Below are 13,188 nucleotides of genomic sequence, written 5' to 3'. Positions count from 1 at the left end.
GTACACACGAAATATCATGCTAGCCACACACTGGTAACAATATAATCCATATTACTGAGAGGTGTCTAACCCTAGCATACAAATGTTGTTTCAGGCCCTTAAAGGGATCGAGCTTAGCGTCCTGCTGGGCTGAGTTTGGATGATAGACAGTCCTTGTCAAAGCTGGCGAGATATTAGGCAGTGTTTGTCTCTTTTGGGGATTGTATATATAGCAGATTATGTTTTCAGTTATGTATGGATGTGAATAAGATACAGTTAAAAACTCTGGTAAGTTTTATTAGAAGATGTATGTTCTCCGTTGTGTATGTTTATGTAGTTCAGTATAGAACACCCGATTTTCCCTTGTTTGGGTAGGTTGTATATGTACGGTATTATAGAGATATATGTATGTATGTATGTATTTTTAGTGGCATTCCGAGCCCACCGAGAGGGTCGGGATGCTACAAAGAATTAGTAAGGCCCGAATCTCACTATTGAACTTGATTTCAACTGAGGCGAGTTGATCCAACAGCTCGTTGAAATTATTCAGATGTCTACTAAAACTTTCACCTGTGAACATGTTCATGGTAAATAACTTCTTCATTAAGTGTACCTTATTGGTGGCTGATGGTTGCTCATACATGTTGGGGAGCACATCCATAAGAGACTTGGTGGTTGTCATATGCTTGATATTGAAGGAAACATACTTTCCCTACATCATCCTGATAGCTCTGAGAGCTTTTTAATCAAGAACTCCCACTTGTCCTCCTTCATAACATCTGGCTTTCTCCTCAATGGTAAGTACAACTCCTTACCAAACAAGTAGTCATCAATCTACATCTTCCAGAAACTGAATGTGGTGTCGTTAAACATCTTGATCTTTGAGCTCTTTTCATTTGATATCTCGATTCATCAATCTAGAGATGGAATCAACTCAAACAAATAGCACGGTTGGATTTGAAACAGTCGAAAACCTTAGAAATGGTTCAAGTTGTTCAAAAAATGGACCTGAAATGACTCCGGAAACCTGGACAAACCTTCTGGTCAAAATCGATCAACTTTCCGTTAAACTTAACAAAATATACTCCCAGTTAATAGAATATTTTGATGCCATTACCGACGACGTTAATTAACGCCATTAACTAACATCTAACGTGACAGGTGGGACCCGATGATGACATGGCGCTAATGTAGCAAGTGGGGCCCAATGATGACGTGGATGTGGGGACTAGTGCTGGTGTGTCTGCTGATATGGCAGTGGAGCCAAGTGATGATTGTGCTAAATTACACCAGGTAAATTCTTAGGGAAGTGGGGGGGGGGGGGTCACAATAAACCGCTTAAGTCCCACTTTCCTAGATAGAATTTCCTTAGACACATAATTAGTATTATATAGCTCCTAGGACCTCCGATCTGGCAACTTTGCTTCGATCTGACAATTTTGCTCTGATCTAGTGACTTTGCTCCAATCTAGCTCTGATACCACTTGTTTGGGATTTAGGAACAATAATCACACATACAAGCAAAATAAGCACACAAAATAAGAACACCAGATTTATATGGTTCGATCTAATATGACCTACATCCACAGAGCACACCAAATATGTAGAGACCTGAAAAATTAAAACTATTAAAATAATTAGGAAAGATAATAAATAGAATAGATAAATAAATAATAAAGGGAAAATGGAAAATTTTGAAAGAAAGAACAGCAGACCTCATCGACGAATCTCCTCACTTTGTCGACGAGTGTTCTTCTTGAGATCGTCAATGAAGTTCAATTCCCCATCAATAAAGAGATTCCGAGTGAGTGAATTTTAGATTTTAGGTTCTTTCGATGAATGCATCTTCTCGTCAACGAATTCCCTTCTGTGGTTTGTCAACGAATCTTGTCTTCTCGTCAATGAAGCCACGTGGCAACATCCTATATAAATGGATTTGAGGAAGCTTCTCCGCTAAGAAATCACTTCTTTGTTTTTCTCTCTCTAAAATAGTTTCCTTTATCTTCTCTCTAAGATTCTAGCCTGGATTCATCCCGAATCAAAAAACGGAGACCACTACGGTGTTCTAAGGGAGATTCTCTACACATCTAGCAGAGTAGATTTCTAAACTGGACTTTTCAAGAATCACTCTAAAGTTGAGGCAAGGGTTAGGATTCCTAGCTTTTAGGGTTTTTAATGTTTATTTGAGGTTTATGGGTTAGAAAAATGTTGAAATAATAGGTTATTTGGGGTTTATCTTATTAAACTAGGGTTTTTGATTCAAGGTTCAAGTGAGCGCCACATGCATCATTTAGGGGTTCTTGCCGGCGTAGTTCAAGAAATCGGGTAAGGGGAATATATTAAATTAGGATTTTTTAGGAATTAACTAGTGAAAAATGGAAATATTTTGTATATATGTACATGATTTTCATGTGGGTTCTGAAAAGCCAACCGTTTGAATTGTAAATTTCTGAGCCTAGGGCTGTGCTACTAGATATTATTTATGAAAATGGAAAGTTAAAATGGCAAATTTTCTGGTTAATTGTGTAAGAAATTAAATGTATATTTTTAGTATATGAACGATGATTATGGGTTGGCTTATTTTCAGTGAATGTATTAAGTATGTTGTTAAATTGTGTGGCATGAGTAAAATGAAGTATCTGTGTTGAACTATGATATATGTATGAGATGCAGGAAATACTGGAAATGTATTGAGAATTAAAATTTAATATGATTTATTTTGCATGTGTTTAGTAATGTTAAATTACAATGTATGGTTTGAAAACTCCAGTGGACCAGAAAAGGGCACAATACTGTTGCAGATATGTATGGATGCGCTAGTGCACCCACACGTCTTAGATAGAGTGTGGAGACAGGACGGTCGATTGTGCTGGGAAGGGTAGTATCCCCCTGGAGTCTAGACCAGTGTGAGAACAGCCAATCGTACCTGTAGACTGTAGAATGTGGTTGATTTAGCTATAGTGGGCCGACTAGGGTTGAGTCTAGCCTTCAGGCCACACAACCCGTTATGGGGTGGAAGCATAACTATGATTTATCACCAGTATAAAGGGTTCTAAATGCATAATTGTTAGTTTAACCATGTATAATATGAGAACAATGGGTATGGAAATGGCAGATATGGGAATAAAGAATACAAGAACAAAAACGAAAATGATATGAAAACATATTATGTGAAAGCAGACATGAATACAGAAATGAGAAATGCAGAATACGAATGTGAATGTAATGAATGACACAGGGATAACAGCATAAAGAGTAATGTAGTAAAGTATTATTAGTATTAAATATAGTAGTATTACATGTATTTGAGGCAAAGTATACACTCCGCCTGAGAGCTTACTGAGAAAGGCGAGTGCCCTGATAGGTATCAGATGTAATTATGAGCTGCATAATGTATTAAGGCAGAGGGAAGCTACTTGTATGGATGGGTAATCTTCCCTATTCTCAAGAACTTTTGCCAATAAACCTTTGTGTGAATGCGTGAGTACGAGATAAACTAATCACCTAAGGGCTTACTGAGTAAGGTAAGTGCCCTGATATGCTTTATTTGTGATCGTAACTTGCTTAAGGTGTCAAAGCAGAGGGGTGCTACTTGTATGGGCGGGTAATCACCCCTATCCTTGGGAACTCTCGTGGGTAAAATACCTTACATATGTATGAGTAGGAATAGAGAATGATTTCTTAATTGTGGTTTTATTTGAAAATAATGAATATATATGTTGTACATAAACCTCATGACAGCTACACACGGATTTAATGTATTCATTCCTTACTAAGATGTGTCTCACCCGATAGTTAAATTTCATCTTTTCAGGAACTCTGCGGGATCGAGCTTAGAGAGCTCAAGCTGTTGTAGCATTTTTTAGATATAGGGTATAAACTTTGGTTATAATATTTGGTGTTGTAATATATTTATGTTTTCAGAGTTGTGAATACTGGATGTTGGGTTATGTTTTTGAGATGTATATAGATGTAGAAACTCAGGTATATTATTAAGGAATTGTTATTATTTCCGCTGCGTAACTGATATAGAGCCAGGTACAGGTAATGGAACACGTGGCACCCATACCCCACTTTGCAGGTTCAGGGCGTCACGAGGTGGTATCAAAGGTGTTTTTCAAATAACACTTCAGATCCTAGTTTCGGGTTTGGGGCATCACATTTATACTATAACCTGGGATAAAAACAAAAGGAGGAGACACACACTCAACTCAACTCTTCTCATAATTTTCTTTCTCTCACCTTCAGCAGTCTCACACTCCTCGCTTACTCACTTCACTCTATTCACATTCACGTACAATTGCTTCATTATATAGCTATATTGAATGGATAGGAAAGGAAGGGAGAAATTGGGATATTTAATGGGTTATTTTAGCACGCGGGCATTATCATTCCAGTGCATGAAGCTGGTTCCTCCGCGGCTCATTTTCATCTACAACTCATCCTCTTCAAGGCCATTTAATTTTTTGTTTCCATTTAATCCATTTCCATTTTAGCTTAACATATAAAACCATTTACAAACCCAATGGAGATGTTGATCACTTCAAAGCGCATTTCGTAGCGAAGCTAAAGGCAGCTATTGATTATTTTGAGTTGTTCAGACCTATCTCTCAACTTGACACTATGCATATGATTATTTACCTTATTGATTATATCTTGAGAATATTTTCAAATGAATGTAAAATATGTATTTTTGAATGGTGTTATTGAAGAAGAAGTATGTTGAGCAACTTACAGGTTATGTGAAAAAGAAAGGTGAAATGAATAAATTTTACTGGCATACAAAGTCAAGGACTTTGTATGAATTGAAGCAAACCCTAAGAGCGTGGTGTACCCATATTGATTCTCATTTCTTAATTCATAAATTTTAGAGACTTCCTCACGAGTATATTTTTATATGTTAAATTTGATTTGTAGGGCGGTGTTCTTATTGGATGCTTATATGTGAATGATTTCATTTTTACCAATGATAATCCAAAGATAATCACAAATTTAAGGAAAACCGTGATTTATTGTTTTGACATGATAGATATGGGTTTGATGACGTGTTTTTTTGGTATTGAATTGAAGTTGTTTAGACAAATGATGTCATATTATTTCCAAATAAAAAATATACACATGACATTTTGAAAAGATTTCAAATGGAATCTTCCAAACCAATTTTGACTATGGTTGAAGACAAATTAAAACTTGTGAAGGACAATCTTGGTAATTTGGATGGTGATGTTGATTTCAAAAGGCTAGTGAGTAGTTTGCAATACTTAACTTTCACTAGACATGATGTTATTTATGGAGTTTCCCTTTTTAAAGGCCAGTGAGTAGTTTGCAATACTTAACTTTCACTATACTTGATGTCATTTATGAAGTTTCCCTGTCAGTCACATATACAGGGGGCTAAGTGTATTCTAAGATACATTAAAGGTACACAATCTCATGAATTTATTTATTCATGTGTTAATAAAGTGGAGCTGGTTGGTTCCATAGAGAGTGATTAAGCTAGAGACAATGAAACTTGAAAGAGCACTTCGGGTTATGCTTTTCATCTTACTTCCAAAATTTTCTCTTAATCTTCTAAAATATAGTAGGTAGTTGTTTTTTCTACAGCTGATGTAGAAATATTTGTGACTACTACTAGTGTTATTCAAGCAATTTGGTTGCGTGGGATACTTGGTATATACAACATTAACAAGATAATCTTACGAAGTTTTTTTTTGATAATAGGTTTGCTATTGCTTTTACAAAGAATATCTAGTTTTTCATGGTAGAAGCAAGCGTATCGACATCAAACTATATCTAGGACTTGATGCGTGACAAAGAAATTACAATTAAATTTTATTTATCTAAGAATCAAGTTGTAGATATTTTTACAAAGCTACTTAAAGTCAATACTTTTATGAAATTCAAAAAATTGATGGGCATGGTAAGTTTTGAAGAACTTGGTTTAAGGAAGGAGGTTATGTAAGAAATAAACTAAGTTTTCTATTATTTATTATATGAGTTTCCATATTTAGTTTTATGTGTAGGAAACCTTAATGTTGCATTCAGGAGTATAAATTTCAGACTTTAAATTTGGATTTGAGTAGATTTGAACAAATTTCAAAACAATTTTACATTACATCTTATCCAAAACATTTCCAAATCTAAGGTCTTTCCAAACATAGAGTAAGAGTCTTTCTACTTGTTATATAGTCTAGTTTGTGTAGGAAACCTAGATATTTAAAGAGTCTTGTGTGTGTGGCCTACTACTTGATGTTATTGAGAAGGAATTGCTTCTAATTATTTTAATAAAATATTTATTCTCACAAATTAATTAATCTACTGAATACAACTGAAAAAAGAGAATTGCAAAACAACTTACTAATCAAATTTAACTTCTAATTTTATTTGAATCTCACATTAGATATAGAGTTCAACAGTAAGAAGAAATGGCCCAATTGTTCGTCTCCGCAATCTCCTTTGTGGAGATTAAGGTTTAATTTCCACAAGGGTGTTGTTGGTGTTGGGATATTTGTTGATATTTAATGATGTGGGTATGTATATTAGCACTTCTTGGTTTTTGGGGTAGTTGGGTTTAGGGTTACAAACTTGCAACTATGGGTACCAACAATCTTATAAAAAAAATATAAAATGTATTTTAGTTGTAGATAGAAGTCAAATATTTTATAGTATTTGAGTTGGCTCTTGGGTGAGAGGCACGAACAACAAGACTAAAGCAATCCTTCGAGAACGAAGTGAGGGCAGTCCCCTATGAAGTACCCAAAATCATAAGGAGAGAGGGACTACCACACAACATGGGGATCGAAGGACATAGAGTGTGAAGAGCTTAAGAGAGTCCCACTATCCTTGTCAAGGAATTGAGTAAGGGACTTCCTTGTCATACTTAATAAAATAAATGAATGAAAATTTTAGTTAATTATTTAAAACAACCAAAATAACAAACAGTTCCCACATATGTGTGATTATACAAATTAAAAGGGCTATATATTTCAAGACTATCATACATTATGCTCAAAGTTAGCATATTGACCCTTTTTTTTTTTATTGCCTGTTGACAAATTGACTCGACCATATTTATTAACTTAAGATCCCTAGTTTTCTATGATGTCAAAATCTAATAAAATTGATTACATTAAATATGACAACCCACTTAAATGAAGTCATTGGAACTTTAAGTATCAAAAAAATACAATGATCTAATGATATTGGAAGCCATAAAATGCATAAAATAAATATTTTACAAAACTAGTCAATAGACACATGGAATATGTGCATAACCTGTCTCATTTATTTTTACACAATTAATTAATTTATATATTTTAATTTTTTTCCTGAAAAGGAAAGTATACTCCCAAGAGGGGGGTGAATTGAGATTTTTAAAAAATTCTTTATAACTTCTTTTATTAATTCATTCTCAATTCTTTTTAATTTTAGCAATCACACATGTATAGTTGATTCGAATTTCAATCACAAGTTCAGCTGAAAATTAATTTAGTTATAAATCTTTATGAATGAGAATACCAGATTGAATACTTTGTAGGTTTTTTCAAGACTTCTTCCAGCACTTTAAATCAACACCCAATAAACCAATTCAATCAACCAAGATGAGCTTTGCAATATGAAACAATATATTAATTCCAGCAATGTTTCCAAGATTTAGCCTTTGAATATGACAACCCACTCAACAAAATAAATTGGATTTTAATATGAAAAGAAATAAAGAAGTCAACCAAGCTTCCAAAACTCAAAAATGAAATAAACCACTTTCAATATTAATGAGCTTTAGTTTTTATCAATTAACGAATTAATGAGTCTTGGGTCTTAATCAATCAACGTACTCCGTTATGGTTTCTGCAATATGTATTGATAAACCAACGTACTCCCTTTAGGTTTTCGTAATTCCCAAAAGCAAATTAATTTTCATCAATTTAATATTCAATCCACATAGCTGATATATATGCAAAAAACTAAATATCCAATCCACGCACTTTGAGTGTGTAGAAAATTAAAGAGAGTAGGGAAGAGAGTGACACTGAGAGTTTACAAGGTTTGGCTATCCACACCTATGTCCTTGCCTTAGGCAGCACACCTAAGGATTCCACTATACCACTCCTTTACGGGTGGAGCAAACCTTTTACAATACTCCTTCAATAGGATAGAGCCCTCCTCTCCAAGCGATACCCCACGCTCGGCACAACGATTCAAAAATCCTGAAGCGTCACCAAAACAACAAAAGAATTTGGTGTACAAAGACACTCTTAACAAGAGTTGATTAGTACAAGTTTAAAACATAGTTATATACTTCTAATCAAAATATAAAATATAGAGAATTTGAAGCTTTAGAAATTTATCACCGTGATCTTCTTTCTTTAGTTGAAAGACTTAGAATTTGTGTGCAAAGATCGATGAGAAAATGTCAGCAAGAATCAGTAGAAACTTCAGCAAGTTTGTGACCAAGAGAGCTTTTGAAGATCGTAAGCAATAAGGCTTGATTACTGATTTTAATTCTTGATGTGTAAAAACCTTTGTCTTGGGGGGTATTTAATGAGTTCAGAAAGTATATTTTGTGTTCTCCAAGTGACTTGGATTGTTTCCTAAGTTTTCATAACGTTTAGAATTCAAAAACTCACTTTTGGAAACTTCCCGTTACTTTTAAATTTTGAATTTCGAAGGGTTAGTCGACTGGACTGAAGTGGTTAGTCATCCAGGCCTTTAAAAATCAGTGAAAATTCAAGGTTAGTGTAGGGTCAGTGAACTATGCTCGTCAGGGTCAGTCGACTGGGCCTTTACTATCTATCCAATTTTGCTCAGTATAAATGTTCAGTCGACTGGGCCAATAAGGGTCAGTCACCTGGACAATTTAAAAAATTGTTTTCCAATTTGTTTCCAAAATCTTTTGTGTTCTTTTATACTTGTCAAAACACTTTCAGACTCTTGAAAATTTTTTGCAGGGTTTTTCAAAATATGGTCTCTAAGTCAATGATTTATCCTAATAAGCTTCAAATAATCCATATTGACTTTTGAATGAAGTACTTACATAAAAACTTTCTTAAGACTTAAAAATGGTCAAAGCTCGGAGTCTTCGTGTTTGTCTTTTGTTGAATCCATCTTAACTTTGAGCCTTAATACTTTTTAAGCTTTCATCAAATTTTCTTTGATTCCATGCTTTCATACTCTTTAAACTTTCACTTTTCAACTCGTCCTTGGAATGTAATCTTTCAATAAGGCTTGTGATCACTTAATCTTGAACTTATATACTTGATTCCTAAAACATCATCACTTAACCAAAACATGTTAAATACCCTTGATTTGTTATCATCAAAATAAGATTAGTAAGCTATGTTAGACCAACAATCTCCCCCTTTTTTGATAATGACAAATAAGGAGCAAAAATTTGAGTGAACCTTAATAAGGCTCCCCCTTATAATAAGCATACTTTTAATAATATTTGGAAAGTAAGACAATCATTCTTATGATGGTTTATCAGGTAACATCATATTCAGTTTCAGACTTCATGGAAGTCCATTTTTCAAGATCAAACAATAACATGTGTCTCAGTTGTGCCATATTTATATATGTCTTTAGGTTTGTCTCAGTTTTCCTCAATAATTCTCCCCCATTTGACATCAATCAAAAAGAGATAAAGAAATAAGCATATGCATACTAAGGCAAAGATTAGAATTAAGCACAAAAAAAGAGGATACCATATGCCATGTAAGAATCAATAAGTCCTAAACATAAAAACATGATATATCAAAAACATGCTTTCAAAGAGATAAGTAATACGAGTAAAAAAGAAACAAAATAAGTCACAAAGTTGCGTTTAATACAAGTTTAGAATAGTCAAATAAAGCTAAGCATTCCCCGCATCATCATCAAACTCATCATCTTCTCCTTCTTCTTCATCTCGTTCTTCACTTTCATCAGAAGGAGCTTCCATTAGAGCCTTTCCACGTGAAGAGGAAGTGTCGGTTATATGTTGCTTAATCCGGCCAAGTCTCTAGTCTAGAGAAGCATAGTTTTCCTGAAGAGTGTTGTAGTTAGCACACATTTCTGTACTAAAGTTTGTGAACTGCTGATACTAAGACCCTAACCATGAAGGTGCATCAAGCCAAGGAGCTGATTGCTAAACATAAGGTGGAGCTGGTCCAACAGCTTGTCTCGGTGGTCTCCTTCCTCACAGAAACCAACCTTACTCGTATCTCTCATATCCCATTTTTTTCAGAGTTGTGGAGCCAAAAATATCATATCTAGTTTGTTTGATGAATAACTCGGTGAGAGTGGTGACATCAAGATAAGCAAAGAGCTAGGTAAGAATACCACCATATGGAAGAGTAACTCATTGAGAGTCCAATCTTGTCCACCTCCCTTTCAAAATCAAACTTGACAAGTCGAGTTTTTTTCCTTTCAATAAGCACCACATGATGAAGCAGTCAACATAAGACATATAATCATGTGATCCAGCTAGGGGTAAAATATTGTACATGATAATTTTCTAAAAAATTTGTGCTTGGAGGTTCATATTTTTATACTGAGGGGGGGGTCCTGAATTGGTTTGGCTCTTCAGCCATAATTAATGGTAGGAATTCCTTGGGGGTAAAACCTTGTTCCATGATCCAATTTTGTGCAAACGCAGGACACTCAATGTAACGACCTACTTATCTTATCATATAATAAAACATAAATAATAATAAAGTTAACCCGAACCTGTGGGTAACGGGGACACATCTAACATTCACAGCGGAAACCTAAGTAGTAGTAAATATAAATCAATATATACAACCATAAAATATATAATACCCAAGTCAACTACATCCCTAAATACTGTTTTCATATACAATCTCCAAAAAAAAACAAAAAAGTACCTCTAGGGTCCCACACCCAAAAACTTCTGATCCTAGTCCAAACGTACCCTCCTAGAGGGGTAACTCAATAAACTCAACGGCGGCCTCGATCCGCCAGTATTTCTGGGTTTCCTAAAAATTATTTAATATTCGGGGGTGAGACACTTCTCAGTAAGGAAAAATAAACTAAATACAGCTGTATGGCAACATGAACATTTAATGCTATAATACATATACAGTACATTTCATATTCTAAAAAACATTCATGATAACATATCTGAATAATCATAACTTTCATATTGCTAATAATTCATACTGATCATGAAATATCTGATATATCTGATAATACTGAAAATTTACCCAGGATGTATAGCTAGCCGATGTCATGTATTACCCCCCATGACGAGTTGTGCAGCCCAAAGGCGGGACCTAACAATGATTGGCCGACCACTACCAAGTCAAAAATATTTGTAAGTATGATGAGCCCGCCACACCTTGGTCCAGATTGCCAGGTGGACGTCTACAACTCTACACTGAAAGCCACATCGACTATCCATCTCCCACCCCCTTGTGGGGTGGTTAGCACAAGTATGAACATAATATATTATCTGTATAGCAATGGTACTGTGCACCTATAACTGAACTGAACTATCATCTAGGTTCTGATAATACATAATACGTGATAATGTACAATTTAATGTAAATAGATTGATAGCATATTCTGTAACAACGTAAAAACATACGGCCTTGCGTCGTTTACTTTCATATCTGTGGCTTTGCGCCAAAATCATACATACGGCCTTGCACCGAAATCATATATCATACACGACCTTGTGCCGACTATCAATCATGGCCTTGCACCGAACATTCCATAAATATCCATCTAAATAAATAATTCATTTATCATGTATTTGAAACCAGAATGTACTGCATTATCTCATAATCTGTAAAAACATGCTTTATTCGTAAAATTTCCATAACATAATACTTTTCAGGTAAAATAATATTCATGTCACACAACGCTGAATAAACCGTACATTCCATTCTAAAAATCATATTTCCTAGCATATCATACTAATATATATATATACATTTCAACATAATAGCAGTATTTTCCCAAACATGCATTATTACCAATCTCTTCATATATATTATACATGCTTCCTGAAAATAAATTTGCTGATAAATAATATTAATATAATTTGCATGAAAAATAACTGCTTTAGTTTATTCCCTTACTTGACACTAAGAAGAAACCCCCCTAAAAATCCACTCGTCCTGCACCCGTAGGGTTCCCTATTCAACACCCTGAATTCAACAACTCATAGAACTAAATTTTAGTATTTTTTTTGTGAATAACATTTCCTATAACTATGGTAAGACCAAATTTTGTGTAAAAAGTCTTACCTTAAATCAGGGATGAATCCCAAATCAGCCCCACCAACGATCCGCTTGAGCAGACTTAGAGAGAACTTTCCCAAGAGCATCATGGTAGCCTTCGATAATCAATCCGGCGAACGACGGGGCCGAAATCAAAGAGAGAGGAGAGAGAAACCATAAGGAGGAGAGAGAGAGAGAGAGAGAGAGAGAGAGAAAGAGAGAGAGAGAGAGAGAGAGAGAGAGATTTCTACCAATTTTTCTACGTAAAATCTAAGGTTTACACTATTTATAATAGGGACTTCATCGACAAGGTTAAGAGGCAATTCATCGACGAACTCTCCCCCTTCTTCAGAGGCCCAAAAATCCTCTCGGTATCTTCGACAAAACACACCTTCGTCAATGAGCTCATAATGCAACGTCGTCGACGAATGCTTCGAAGCCTGCTACCGCTTTATATATATTTTTCTATTTTCATCTCTCTCATTATTTAAATACCATTATTCTTTGGGTCATTACACTCGAAGTCTCCTTGGCCAATACGGAGACTGGGGGCCAATGTTTATGGAGTTAAGCAGATCTTCTCCTCTAACTTCGACAGTGACTACCGATTTTCCTTGAACCATGTTTGCATAAAAGATCTTAAGAAGATTGGGATACAAAGAAAGTTGTATCAATGATCTTACCAAATATTGGTTCAATAGTGCAAAGATGTTTTCGATATCATTGTTTGGCTTGAGAGCAATAAGCCATCGATCAATATTTTAATCTTCTTTTCCTAAAGTAGCACCATAGTTTGCCATATTCTTTGTTCGTGGCATTTTGATGGACGAATGATGAAGAAACTCTAGAAATTCATAGGTAGGATATGTGGGAAGATGGTTTCCACACTTTGATTGGAGGAATTTTAGGTTTAGAATCAAGGGAGATTAAAGATAAATGGGTTCAGGTGAGCTGATTGAACCCAGTCAGTTGACTAGAACGAAGAAAG

The sequence above is a fragment of the Malania oleifera genome, chromosome 6 (assembly GCF_029873635.1).
Source record: "Malania oleifera isolate guangnan ecotype guangnan chromosome 6, ASM2987363v1, whole genome shotgun sequence".
Classification (NCBI taxonomy): domain Eukaryota; kingdom Viridiplantae; phylum Streptophyta; class Magnoliopsida; order Santalales; family Ximeniaceae; genus Malania; species Malania oleifera.
This window is presented reverse-complemented; position numbering follows the sequence as displayed.